This window comes from Phyllostomus hastatus, unplaced genomic scaffold, assembly GCF_019186645.2.
Source record: "Phyllostomus hastatus isolate PE091 unplaced genomic scaffold, TTU_PhHast_1.1 phas_contig_34, whole genome shotgun sequence".
NCBI lineage: Eukaryota > Metazoa > Chordata > Mammalia > Chiroptera > Phyllostomidae > Phyllostomus > Phyllostomus hastatus.
In genome coordinates, this window is record NW_025333857.1 from 24,633,326 (window position 1) to 24,639,644 (window position 6,319).

Consider the following 6,319-nt stretch of genomic DNA (forward strand, 5'->3'; position numbering starts at 1 on the left):
CTGCCGCCTGCTAAGAGCTCTGGGAGGGAGGAACTCGTGCAGTCCCCGCCCACCTCTTCGGGTGAGGGCCCGCCCCAACCGCACTTGAACTCCTGGAGTCTTCATTGCTTACATTTTAAACGGATTCTGACTAAAGGGGGGGGGGGGGGTGCGCGGATATGGGTGGGAGAGGGTGTACAGGGTGGAGGGGAGTGAAGGGGGGAAAATGGGACAACTGTAATGGCATAATCAATAAAATATATTAAAAATAAAAAATAAATAAAATAAACGGATTCTGCCTGATGAACGTCAGACATCAACAAGAAGCCAAAAGTGAAACTTGCTCCTGAGGTTTCCTATAAATCAGCTTGTTAAAAAGAAGTCTTAAAACATTACTCAGTATTCGCTGTTTTTTTAAAAAAATCCTCTCCCCAGGATGCTTATTGATTGGAGAGGGAAAGAGAGGGAGGGGGGAGGGAGGGAGAGGGACCATGGGTGTATGAGAAACATTGATCAGTTGCCTCCCCTAGGCACCCCGACCCAGGATGGAACACCAGATAGTGTCCTGACCAGAATCCAACTGCAACTTTCTGTCTACCGTAGGACTCGCCAACCAATTGACCCACCGGCCAGGGCTATCTGAACTGTCTTTAAAAAAGGTTTAAAACAAACCAATGCCTAAATAATCACAAAGATTTCAGACGGTTTTACCTTTAGAATACAGACACCTTAAACTTTGCCATCAGGTTCCCCCTCTTTCAATAAAAGCTGTTACAAGAAAACAGAACTTGACATAATTTTGCAACATATAGAAAGTAAAACGACAGGCCAACAGGGCTTTGGTTTTTATTCTAGAAAGTGTGTGTGTGTGTGTGTGTGTGTGTGTGTGTGTGTGTAATACAGGAAATATATTTTTAAATGGGGTATTGTGAGACTTACTCAGAGTTCCTCGACATAATGAAACTTTAATTGCCTCGTCATTAAAAGAACTTCCCATCACAGGTTACAACTTATAAGAATGTTCCAGGTTCCTGCTGCCTTCCATTCAGGTTGGGGTAGCACATCCCAGTGAGAGTTAAGAAAACCCTTCTGGTAATTCTGATCAGTGGATGAGCCCAAGCTGAAAACCATGTGACTTACACAGAGGGTGGTGGCATAATTTACTTAAGCATTCCCACGATTAGATCTTTAGGTGCTTGACTCTTTCTCCTTCCCTCCTTCTTTTTTTCTTTGTAATCTTTGTAATTTTTAAATTGATATAGTGAACTCTTCACTGTTTGCCTTTCCTACTTACCCATTTCCACTGCAATTCAAAATACTATAATGAATGAATATTGAGATGTCCATTGGCTTTGTTATGGCATTTCCTTCCCAAGTAAGAATTTTCATTCTCAGAACAGCACATATTTTCATTTTATTTATTTTATTTTTAGAGGGAAAGGAGAAAGAAAGACAGGGAGAGAAATATTGATATGTGAAAGAAACACCAACCTTTTGCCTCTTGCACGCCCCAGTTGGGAACCTGGCCTGCAAACTAAGCACATGTCCTGTAGGACCAGGAATCAAACCAGTGACCAGGTTTGCTGAAAGGTGCCCAACCCACTGATCCACACCAATTAGGGCACATATTTTTGCATTTAACTTAGAAAAATACTAAGTGATACTGCCTTAAAAATCTGGTGGGGAATGTGAAGTTCTCTTTAGTCTCAATAAAATCACAATAGACTTGAGAGATTCAACTCAAAATGCACCCTCCTGCAAATTTCTTTTGGAGGTCACATAGTGGAATAGCCCAATGTTTCCCCAAATTTAGATCCTCTGATATTTTCTATTTAATGTTTTGTTTTTCTAAAAATGACCACCAACGACCATGAGGACATATATTTCATGGCCTGCTAGTGTGGTCTTGACTATCGAGTCAGAAAAAACTGGCTCTAGAACTATCTACCACTTACTAGCTGAGTAATTTGGGGCAAATAATTTACTGAGTAGTCAGATGCCATCCTCTTAGATAGCATCTGTGGTCTATGAATGATTTTTCAAAACAGTGGTGGATGTTTAGTTTTTCATTTTACCCAATATTCAGGATGTACATATATATGATCAATAGGAAAGATAGGAGGCAAATGGAACTGACCTTTCTCTGTTGATGGGAATGGAAGGTTTTGCTCATCTAAGGACTCAGTGGTTTACATATTAGTAATCTGAGGATTTGTGATCTTGATCATCTCACCCACCTGTTCCTGCCTTTCAGCCATTGATTTTTTTTTTTTAGTTTTTACTGTATTTTTTCCATTACCATTCAGTCCCCTTATACCTCCCTCCACCTGCAATCACCACACTGTTGTCCATGTCCACAAGTCCTTTTTCCTTTTTGCTCAATCCTTCCATCCCCTAACCTCCCTCCCCCACCCACCTTAGTTGCTTTCCTGCTGTCAGATACTGAGTCTGTCTCTGTTTTGTTTGTTAGTTCAGTTTGTTCATTAGATTCCACATATGAGTGAAATCATACGGTATTTGTCCTTATCTAACTGGCTTATTTCACTTGGCATAATGTTCTCCAGGTCCATCCATACTATTGCAAAAGGTAAAATTTTCCCTTTTTATGGCTGAATAGTATTCCAGTGTGTAAATGTCCCATAATTGTTTTATTCACTCATTTACTGATGAACACTTGGCCTGCTTCCATATCTTGGTGACTGTGAATAATGCTGCAATGAACATAGGGGTGCTTATGTTCTTTTAAATTAGCGTATTGGGTTTCTTTGGATATATTCCCAGAAGTGGGATCGCTGGGTCAAAAGGCAGATCCATTTTTCATTTTTGGAGGTGCCTCCATACTGCTTTCCATAGTGGCTGCACCAATCTGCATTCCTACCAACAGAGCAAAAGAATTCCCTTTTCTCCACATCCTCACTGGCACTTGTTGTTTGTTGATTTATTGATGATGGCCATTCTGACAGGTATGAAGTGATATCTCATTGTAGTTGTAATTTGCATTTCTTTGGTGGTTAGTGACATTGAGCATCTTTTCATATGTCTATTGGCCATCTGTATGTCCTCTTTGGAGAAGTGTCTATTCAGAACCTTTGCCTATTTTTAATTGGATTGATTTTTCTTTTTTGGTGTTGAGCTTTGTAAGTTCTTTATAAATTTTGGATATTAACCCCTTATCAGATGTATTGGAGAATATGTTCCTCCATTCTGTGGGCTGTATTTTTATTTTTTTGATGGTCTCCTTTGATGTACTTCCATTTGTTTATTTTTTTCAAATAAAACAACTGACTCTGGTTTCCCTTGCATGGGGAGGTATGTCAGATAAAATATTGCAATGAAGAATGTCCAAGATTTTCCTGCCTATGTTTTCTTCTAGGATATTTATGGTTTGGGGTCTAACATTTAAGTCTTTAATCCATTATGAATTTATTCTTGTGCGTGGTGTAAGAAGGTGGTCTAGTCTCATTTTTCTACATGTATCTATCTGTCCAATTTTCCCAACAGCATTTATTGAATAAACTCTCTTTAGCTCATTGTAAGTACTTGCTTCCATGTCAAATATCGACTATAAATGTGTGGGTTTATTTCTGGGCTCTCTATTCTGTTCTACTGATATGCATCTGTTTTTATACCAGTGTCATTGCTGTTTTGATTACTATAGCCTTATAGGATAGTTTGATATTAAGTAGCATGATTTCTCCAACTTTGTTTTTCTTTATCAAGATCATTGTTGCTATGTGAGGCCTTTTGTGGTTCCATGTAAATTTTTTAAATATTTCTTCTAGTTCTGTGAAATATGACATTGGAATCTTGATAGGAGTTGCATTGAGTCTATAGATTCTTTGGGTAGGATGGACATTTTAATGATGTCAGGTCTTCCTGTCCATGGACAAGGTATGTGTTTCCACTTATTTGTACCTTCTTTCTTCAGTATCTTATAATTTTCCAATTATAAGTATTTTACATCTTAGTTAGATTTATCCATAGGTATTTTATTCTTTTTGAAGCAATTCTGATGGTATTATTTTCTTAATATCCCTTTCTGTTAGTTCATTGTTGGCATATAAAAATGCAACTGATTTCTGGATACTAATTTTGTATCCTGCTACTTTACTGAATTTATCAGTTCTGGTAGTTTCTTGGTGGAATCTTTGGGGTTCTCTAGGTACTGTATCATATTATTTGCAAAGAATGACAGTTTTACTTCTTCCTTTCCAATATAGATGACTTTTGTGTCCTTTTCTTGTGTGATTGCTATGGCTAGGACTTCCAGTACTATGTTGAATAAAAGAGGTGAAAACGGACACCCCTGTCTTGTTTTCAATCTTAAGGAATATGTATGTTGTTTTTGCCCACTCAGAATGATCTTGACTGTGGGTTTCTCATATATGACTTTAATTACACTGAGGTATACTCCCTCTATTCCCACTTTGCTGAGAGCTTTATCATAAATGGGTGCTGGATTTTATCAAATACTTTTTCTACATCCATTGATATGATCATGTGATTTTTATCCCTCATTTTGTTTATGTGGTGAATCACATTTATTGATTTACAAATGTACCAATCTTGCATTCCTAGAATAAATCCCACTTGATCATGCAGTATGATCTTTTTGATGTATTACTGTATTTGGTTCACTAATATTTTGTTGATGATTTTAGTATCTATATTCATCAGGGATATTGGCCTGTAATTTTCTTTTCTTGTAGTGTCTTTATCTGGTTTTGGAATTAGTATAATGCTTGAGGCAGTCACCAGCCGGTGGTAACCACAAGCACTGCAGATGCTCGAGATACAAGAAAAATACACACAGACTACTGAGTCCTGTGGAGGAATAGGAACAGAACGGCCACTCTCTCAAGGGGGGAGCACCATGCCTTCCTGTCCAAGCAGGCTTTTTTTTTAAGAACACAGATACAGTTTGTTGATTACAGTCTGGCAGGGAAGATCAAACAAGTAGTTAACTTTCAAAGGGCTAAACAGGCTCATGCTGAGTTTGGGGTTTTATCACCTAAAAACTACAGGACCTAAAAGGCTAGTTTTGTTTCCTGCCCATGCCTTCATATTCTAATTCAAGAGCATCCTCAGCAAGCAGGTTTCACAGGATCTTGCATATTCTCTGCCTCAGGTCTCATAACCCCAGGAGGTCCACTGACTCTGGTCTGGACTGCACGCCCCTTGTTATTTCCGAAAGCCTGAGTCGGGCAGAGGAGACAAAGGCAGCCGGGAGATTTGGATTTCTCACAGGCAGAATAAGGACTCAGGCTTTGTTAAAGCCGAGGGGGCAGGGGTCGATCACCCCCTCATTTCCACAGTCCCCTGAGTCTCTTCCCTGAGGACCTTCTCACGTGATTGTGCCTGTCTTAAGTCCATCCTCCTCTGAGGAATGTTACCCATCTTTGGCTAACCGACCAAGCAATAGAGGTCTTACATGGAGCAGGCAGCACTCATGCCAGGGAGACAGGCTTGTCTCCTTAATGTCTCCTGGTTCAGAGATCTCTCACTCAGCCTTAGCCACGGGGGTTTACAGTTTCCTGAAACCAGGCAGGGTGGACCCCAACAAATGCTGACTTCATAAAATGAGCTTGGCAGCTTTCTGTTCTCGTGAAGTTTTAGAAATAGTTTGAGAAAGAGAGGTGTTAGTTCTTCCTGGAATGTTTGGTAGAATTCACCTATGAAGCCACCTGGCCCAGGGCTTTTGTTTGTTGGGGGTTTTTTGATTTATGATCTTGTTCATCACACCTACCTATTTCTACCTTTCAGCTATTCATTTTCTCATACAGTTTATCAAGATTCTTAATGAAGTTTTTGATATACTCTGGAGATAGAAAAATAGGATATGTTTAGAAAAAAAGGTAGTAAGTTCCATCACAGCTAGACCTCTGGGTGGTCATCTAGACATGGAGCTCTGCAGTTCCAATGACTTCAGCTTCAGCCTTCCCTTCTCTGGGTGTCTTGCTGCATCTTCTAGACAGGAGACTGACCCTTCCCTGCCAGAGAAATGTCTCCTCCAGCTCAGCCACCCACTGAAGGAACAGAAGGGACTACCTTAAGTGGGGCTCCCCTGGCCCTTCAACCAGTAATGGATGACTACAACAAACTCTGGCACAAGTAGATGAGGTGGTGGACCTCATGCATGAGAGTGGATAAGGTCTCAGAGGAGGACGTGATGCTGTCACAGCTGGATGACTGAGCTGATGCCCTGCAGATGGAAGCATCACAATTTGAGAGCAGTACTGCCAAGCTAACAAGGAAGTGCTGGTGGGAAAAATGCAAGATGATGATCATGCTGGGAGCTATCTGTGCCATCATCGTGGTAGTTATTGTAAGGTGGGACTGA

The 6,319-nt window shown here is 40.2% G+C and overlaps 1 pseudogene; it reads left to right on the forward strand.

The window, feature by feature from the left end:
* Nucleotides 1-5,980: 5,980 nt before the first annotated feature.
* On the forward strand, nt 5,981-6,319 carry LOC123820150 (annotated as a pseudogene).